The sequence below is a fragment of the Pagrus major genome, chromosome 9 (genome assembly GCF_040436345.1).
Source record: "Pagrus major chromosome 9, Pma_NU_1.0".
NCBI lineage: Eukaryota > Metazoa > Chordata > Actinopteri > Spariformes > Sparidae > Pagrus > Pagrus major.
In genome coordinates, this window is record NC_133223.1 from 34,922,321 (window position 1) to 34,931,277 (window position 8,957).

Below are 8,957 nucleotides of genomic sequence, written 5' to 3' on the forward strand. Positions count from 1 at the left end.
GTATTTCACTTGGCATGCTCTAAAAAGACAAAGGTGGACAGTTTGTCTCATATGTTCCAAGACTGTGGCAATCATTAAAAGCAGCAATGTGAAGCGCCACTATGACACGAAACTCTTCAGACAAAATCCAAACTGAGGGTACAGAAAATAAACGATAGAGCTCACTGCTCTCAGACTGTTAAGATGTTAAATTAAGTTTAAAAAAGAAGTTAAAGGGAAACTTTTTTCCCCACAAATTAGGTACTATTTTAAGAGGCACTGTTCCAAAATGTTACTGTTATGTAATTTATTTTTAAAATGCAGCCCTTATTTTAATAATAAAATACATGTATATATTATAAAATAACTTTTTTTTATTATTCTTTCAGTTCAATGTGAAAACTGACAATAAATGTTGTTCAAATGTTATAGACTTGCACTTTAAAGGTGTTATTGATCACATTCAGACACTAAATGTGTTGCTTCAGTGTTGTAGCTTTTGTAGCATTCCGTTCATGTTAGCTAGCACTAGTGATATTAGCTTTAGCTAGCATTATTTAGCAGCATTAGCTAGCGTTAGCAACACAATGGCAGTTCAGTATGCTGGGCAGATACTGTAGATATCAGCCATTTTTACGTTTTTTTTCCACAAACTGGCAACTACCAAGATTGTTTACGCTGATGAAACACAGACAACACGTGATTCCAATAGAGTTATTCTACTTGTCACGGTTCAGTGTCTGTTTGGTTTGTTTCCTGTTTTACTTTGAAATTGTACCCTTGTGTGTCACGTCATGCTTGTCACTTCCTCCTGTGTTTTTCCGTTAATCCCCTCACCTGTCCATGTCCGTCCTCACTCCACCTGTACCTCGTCCCGTCATTAGTGTCTCTATATATAGCCTTTGTTCTCCCTCATGTCTTCGTCAGATCGTTTCTTTCCCTCCGTCTTGGTTCGTGTTCCGTCACTCCGCCATTCCCTTTGATTTCCTGTTGCCGTTCCCGCCCTACTTCACCCGACTAGCCTGTGTTAGCCTGCATCTTCGTCCGTCTTGGTTTGTCTTTCCCCGTGTTTGCCTCCCAGCTTTGTCCCCAGTGTTTCCTCATGTCTCCAGTCTGGTATGTTTCTAGTTTTGGTTTCTCTTTTGATTTGCGTTTGTTTGCACTTTGTTTAGACTTTAGTTGTTACTTTGTTTTTGTCCACTTGTTCCTAGATAGTTTCCCTGTATTTTCCCATTTGTTTGTCATTCAGCTTTGTTTATTAAAAGCTCGCTTTTTGTTTCCCCCAAAACTGCCTCCTGTGTGTGTGCCTGTGAGTCTGCGTTTGGATCCTCCATTTAATATACAGTAAAACATAACACTACTGGCTGAACGACGTTAGAAACTGAACCAACTGTCAGAATTCTGACACAGATAAACAAAACAATCATTTTGGACCTGACAAACATTTTAAAATTATTCATTCACATTCAGAATAATGTTTTAGAGACTTTTATCCTGCACCTTTCTACGAGCTCTGCAGTAATATTAATTTTTTAAAATAATTTTTCAACATAAAAATGTTATCAATATGACCTTTTTAAATAGGCTCTATGTAACAATTTGTGTCAGGCCGGGACTCAAATCAGGACTCAAAAGCTGAGGTGTCAGTGAGCAGATTTTATTTGAGTTACAAAAAAGCTCTCGATAGAGTGATCCCAAACAAAAGGGCTGTGAAAGCTAATCTAAATGAATCTCCCAGAAGGGAGAACTTGGCTAAAACTAAAGTAAACCAAAATCACTCCTAAAGGAGGAAACTCTCTATATACAGGTTATCAAAATTATCAAAATCAAAATCACTGGGTGGACACAATCAGGAATCAGGGATGACGGGCAGGTGACACAGGAGGAAGGGCAAGTGACCTGAAACGAGAGCAGAGTTAGATTTTCAAAATAAAACAGGAATTGACAAGACAATAACCCAAGACAAGACAACCTCACCGCGTGTGACAATTTGCATGTATTGATTACGTTTTTTTTAAAAACATATCCTTATTGAGATTTTTATAGTCACTTAAACATGAACATTTTAACACATGAAATAAACACATTATCCCCCAATCTGACAAAAATAACTAAATTAATTAAAGTTAAATTAAAAAAATAAAGAAAAAGATTCAAATAAAATCATAGCAGTGTATAAAATACAGAAAGCTCCACATTGATCAGAGTTCAAAGTAATGAGTTTCGAAAAAGTCTATGTAAGGGCTCCATAAGTGAGCAAATCTTTTTTCTTTCTTTTTTACAATATGTTAGTTTCTCCAAAGCTACACAGGCCATCAGTTCCCATGTCCACATTCCAATAGAGGGTGTGTCCATACTTCTCCACAACAATGCAATTATCCTCCTGGCTTGTAAAAGTCCAAAGTCGATAAGCAGCGACTGTTGATGAGTCACAACAAGTCTTCAGGGTATATTCCCAGTATACAGAGTTTGGCTCGCAAAGGAACTTCCCTTCTAACTGTGAGACCGATACATCCTATTACACTCTTCCAGAATTGTTGTATCTCTGTACACTCCCATGAACAATGAATTAATGTACCTTTTTCCTTTCTGCACTTCACACAAATATCAGGGACATTAGGAAATATGTGGTTTAACCTACTAGGTGTGAGATAGGTACGCATCACCCATTTATATTGTAATAACTTAAATTTTGTGTTGACAGACTGGGTCTGAGCCCTTAAAACAAGCCATTTCCCAATCAGCTTCCTGATTGTCCTCTTTTATGTCAATTTTCCATGCCTCCAGCTTTTTGGAAGATAATTCCTTTGAATATGTTAACATTAATGCGTAAAACAATGAAAATTGTCCTCTCCCTTTCATATGGGATAGGGTTAATTCTTCAATCTTAGACAATGGGGGTACAGATAATGATTGTTTATGCACGGATAAGATGAAATGTTTCAGCTGTAAGTATTTAAAGAAATGTTGTCTTGGAATACCATATCTCTCACACAGCTGATTATATGACATCAAGTTGTCTTCTACATATAAGTCTGAAATTTTCTCAACACCTTTGTCAAACCACATGTTAAATCTACCATCTGCTCTCCCCGGTACAACACAATTATTACCCCATATAGGGGAAAACTGTGATAGTGCTGGTCTGTCTCCAACATGTTGGTGTGCAGAGTACCACACTGAGATGGTGTTTCAAAGAAAGGGATTCTTAGTCTGTTTAACTAGTTTTTTGACACTTGTTGAGTATAAATAAAGCTTGAGAGGAAGCCCTGATGTTGATCCCTGCTCTATAGTCACCCAAGCTAGAAGGGGAGCCATTGAAAAATAATACATTGCTGACCTTAGCTGGGTGGCCCAGTAATACAAATTGGGGAGCCGAAGCCCTCCTCTTTCTTATGGTAAATATAGTAGCCTTAGCTGTAGTCTGGCTGTAGGATGGAGGGAGTACTCCTTTTCTATAGGATTCCTTATACATGTCCAAAAGTGGAACTAGAAGTTTCTCCCTGAATCTCTTCAGAAAAAATTCAATAGGAAAGCCGTCTGGCCCTGGTGTTTTCCCACTCTGCATACTCTGAATGGCCTCTGGTAATTCTTCTGGTGTTAGACTGCAATCCAATTCCTGTTGTTCGTTTTCTGACAAAGTCTGAAATTTCAACTGATCTAAGAAATAATTTTGACTCTCTGGATCATCCAAACATTCTGATCCATGCAAGGTCTTGTAGAAATCCCTAAAAGTGTCATTGTTCTCCACCGGTTCTGAAGTCACATCCCCTGCAGGTGTCGTGATGCTGTTGATTGCCCGGTCTTATTGTTTTTTCTTAAGTCGCCAAGCCAGTAGTTTACCACATTTTTCTCCTTGATCATAATAAGACTGTTTTAGTCGCATTAAACTTTTTGCAACTTTTTCTATTGACAACTTATTGTATTTGGCTCTCATAATTTGCAATTCCTTTGCTTTCTGCTGGTCATAATTTGTATACAAATCTCATTCCAACAATTTAATTTGATTTTCAATTGTTTCCATTTCGTATGGCTTTGGATTTCGTATAACTAATTATTTCCCCTCTAATATACACCTTAAATGCCTCCCATTTAACACAGTCGTCAGTCTGATCAAGATTGATTTCATAATATTTATTGATGTGTTCTTCAGTATTTATTATAAACTCTGCGTCCTGCAGCAGCTCAATGGGAAATCTCCATCTCTTAGAGTTGTAAATAAGTGTATTTATATACAAATTTAATGATACAGCTGCATGATCACTTATGACAATGCTATCATACCAACATTCTTTAATTTTTGATAGAAGTCCAGAGGAAATCAAAAAATAGTCAATTCATGAGTGGGTGCCATGTGTACTTGAATAACAGGAGTATTCAACGCTATCTGGGTGCAGTTCCCTCCATATTTCAACCAAGTTCAAAACTTTACAAGACTACAACTATATTTTCCTTGTCTGTACAAGAGTAGAGTCGAGGTTAGTAGAGCGATCTTTTGTGGGCACCAAAGTGCAACTAAAATCACCACTGATAATATACATACCTCGCAGGGTAGACAGAGTAAGGAAGAGATTGTCATCATTTGGACCATAGATGCAAACCAGATTCAGTTTATGCGTGGATATGTTACCCTGAACAATGATACATCTTCCGTATTGATCACAAATGACATTAGCAACTTGAAACGGTAAAGATTTATGTATAAGCATGAGCACACCTCTGGCGTGATTACTGTATGGAGCACACAAAACCTGACCTGGCCATCTTTCTTGTAATCTGTCAATTTATGTTGCTCTTAAGTGTGTCTCCTGCAACAAAACTATTTGGGACTTAAGTTGTCTGATTCTGTTTAACACCTGCTTTATTTTGGCTATTTCTCTCAGCCCCGACATCCCAACTGGTAATTTTTATTTATTGATTACGTTTTTACTGGACATATGTGAGCAGATTGTTGTTCTACGCCTTTCTTTACTTCGCTGTTCTTAGGACCTTAAATTCTGACAAAACATACAGAAGGTCCTCTACATGAGATAATTCATTCAGACCAAACAGGATTTATCATTTATTGTCACAAACAGTCGACAGATGGACACTGGAATGGGCGAACCTTAAGTCTGTCATCTTCTACAGGTATCACCAAGGAATGGATCATGTCCAAAGTGGAGATGATGTGCAGAAGAGGACAGCTCAGAACCTTTGATGTTTGCACCACTGAGTCAGTGCAGCCTGGTCCAGACAGAACCGTGGTGCTTGTCCTCTGAAATGTGTTTGCAGAAGTAAACATGAAAATGTTGTTTTTGGTTACTGGTTACATCACCTGCACCACTCAACATGAAGTTTAACATATTATTATTTTTACAACATTCATTTTTTTGGTGTATTCTGTTTTATCAATAACATAATTTAGCAACTTGTAATGATGGAACCGCACTTATGTAATATGTAACTGTGACATATGTCACTGTTGTCGTGTAGTATTTGCCTTCTTTGCGTCCACACACTGGAGCCTCCTGCTGCCATCAGATGTTTCTCCTATGATGAACTTCAGGCCATGTTCAGACAAGTTTAGGTCCTGCTTTCTGTTTGTTCTGTTAATGTGTTTAATTGCTCTCAAAGGAAAACAGGACCTGTTGACCACCTCAGACTAGGTAATAATTAGTGTGGTAATTGCTTCACCAAAGTTTTTCTAGTTATTATACGATCGGTAAAAGTTTTGGTGTTTGTAATATTACATCATGTTGAATCATTTGAACACTTGTTGAGAACACAGAGATAAACAATATTTTCTCAGCAAGTCGCCCCCGGAGTCTGTACGCTGTGACCACTGGGTCATAATTAGCTGTTTGCAGCCTGGCTGTAGTCAGGCCGCCTCCTGAGGCCTGGCCTGTTGTTCACAGTGCAGCAGTAGTGATGTGACTCAGGGGAGCTGACAACAGAGATAATGACCCTCGTTAACAGTATCCTTACATCAGCTGTCGCTTGTGGTGTCTAAATCTAAAACAAGTTGCATCATACTAATTGGATATCTCTTTTTTCATTCATTCATCTGAGGCGCGCGCACACACACACACACACACACACACACACAATTAGACTGTGAACTGATCTTTGAATGATGATGAAATGAAATGATCAGAACAAAACACTGTATGATATTAATTTACATAATATTTGAGCATTGTTAATAAACAGTATTTGTAGATACTGTAAAGTGAATATTTTTCATTATAAGATCAGAGTGATTTTGTCTTTCAGCAATACAGAAAAGACTAGAATGGTACTCAGTAGAGTGCATACCTCCGTCAAGGCCCGACAGTCCTCTTTAATTCAATCAAGCCTAATTCAATATCTAATAAAACATATTTAAATCTGCAAGATCTGGATTTTTATTGGGATCTGTATCAAATTGATTTCACTCACAGATACCAGCCACTTTAATATACCTGATATATATACCTGTCTCCACCAAGATCCAAACATTATTCCCTGTCCTAACATCCTATCTCATGATGTTAAAGAAAGTGAGAAAGAATTCCAGGATCCATCCCTTGATCTGGATCAGCACTAAAAGTTAATGTGGTCTGTTCTGGGCTGAGACTCATCCTCCATTCAAGTTTACTGGAGCAAGCAACAAACCAACCAACCAACCAACCAACCAAACAAACAAACAAACAACCAACCAAACAACCAACCAAACAAACAACCAACCAACCAACCAACCAACCAACCAAACAACCAACCAACCAAACAACCAACCAAACAAACAAACAAACAACCAACCAACCAACCAATCAACAAACCAACCAACCAACCAACCAAACAAACAAACAAACAAACAAACAAACAAACAACCAACCAAACAACCAAACAAACAACCAACCAACCAACCAACCAACCAACCAACCAACCAAACAACCAACCAACCAACCAACCAACCAACCAACCAACCAAACAACCAACCAAACAAACAAACAAACAAACAAACAAACAACCAACCAACCAACCAATCAACAAACCAACCAAACAACCAACCAAACAACCAACCAAACAAACAAACAAACTATCAAAAAACCAACCAACTAACCAAGCAATTAACCAACCAAAAAACAAACAGTCCACACACGGACATGGGTTTAACCGTACTCTACTTGGCGGAGGTAATTATTCATGCTTTTGTATCTTCCAGTCTGAACTGTTGTAACACAATGTTGACCTTAAAGCATCTATATTACAGTTTTTGCCCGTTGCTTGAACACGTTTTGCAAAACTTGGCTCATTGTGTCAAAACTCTACACACAAGCAAATAAGACACAACACTGGGAAATAAACCATTCACATCTATGTCAAATTGAAACTCTGCTATCAAAACCTAACAATCCTTTGTCAAAATGTCACTCTGATGACAAAATGATACCCACTTGCATCATATGAATACACTTTCAGATCAGCAGCAACACATTAGTCTACTTTATATAAAACACTGCAGTCTTTCGTTTTCACTGTTTTTATTCAGTTCCACAGAAGGCACGTTTTCACAACAACCAAAAAATGAAATACTCAATTTCAAATCATTACATTACAGTAGTGTATTTTACAGTACAGTAAATTCAGTTAAAGCAAAAATTAAACTAAAATAAAACAATACACTACTGTAAACACAGAAAAACACAATTGTGCGCAAGTGGGATTATGGATCCTGCCGTCTGTTGGGGTCTGGCCACAGGATCTCATCAACATCACAAGCAATGTCTTCTCTCGCTAAGCATCGGGGAAAATATCCCCTTGTGTGCCGAATCCATCCCTGGATTGACCTTACCTCAATGTCTCCGCAGGCCTGTTCCATTGCCTGCACAAGAGGCATACGGGCATGTGGTTGGCGGTCATATACGCGCCATCTCCAAGCGGAAAAAATTCCTCTATAGGATTTAGAAATGGTGAGTAAGAGGGCAAGTACACAACTTCAAATTGATCATGGTTGGTGAACCAGTTCTGGACCAGAGCAGCCCGATGGAAACTAACATTATCCCAGACAACAACAAACCTGGGCTGCTCTGGTCTATCCTGTACAACTGCATCATGAAGTGCATCTAGAAATGTGATTATGTGTTGCGCATTATAGGGACCCGGGTTGGCATGATGGTGCAGTAGCCCTCGAAGACTTACGGCGGCACAGATTGTGATATTTCCCCCGCGCTGCCCCGGGACGTGCACAATTGCCCTTTGGCCAATTATATTACGTCCCCGTCGTCTGTTTTTGCTAAGGTTGAATCCAGCCTCGTCAATGTAAATACATTCATGAGGCTGGGCAGCTCCATCCATGTCCAAGATTCTCTGTAACAAAAAATACATATTGTGGATGGCTTTACTCAAAGCACACAACTACACTACTACACATACAGAACCGCCCCACCCCACCACACAGGTACCTGTGTAGCTTTCTGAATGTATCTATGTGGTACTGATCCAGTGGTACATATTCAGCTGTTACTGGACTGCACCCATTCTGTATTGTAAATGTAAAGGACTGTAACACTGACCTGTACATATTCATGTCGAAGTTCTTTGACCCTAACACTGTTCCTCTCAAATGGGACCCTGTACAATTGCTTCATGGTCATGTTGTGCTTTACCAAGATGCGTCTGATAGTGGTAATGCTTACTCGATCTATGTTGTTGAATATTTGCCTATCTGCAAGTATTTGTTGCTGTAGCTGGTTGAGACGGATTGCATTGTTTGCTCTGACTGGGTTCACTATGGCAAGTTCCTGCTGTTGGGTGAACAGGCGTTGGCGTCCACCCCCAGTAGGTCTTCTAGCCATTCTGTAGAAAAATGCAACAACAAATTGTTATTGTTTGCTTCTTTTTTACAGTACTGTATATGCTGTACTTTACTGTATTTACCATACACAGTACTGAAACATCTCAACACGTTATCACGGTATGTTTCACAAAACTACCACTTTTGTTCGAAAAGGAGC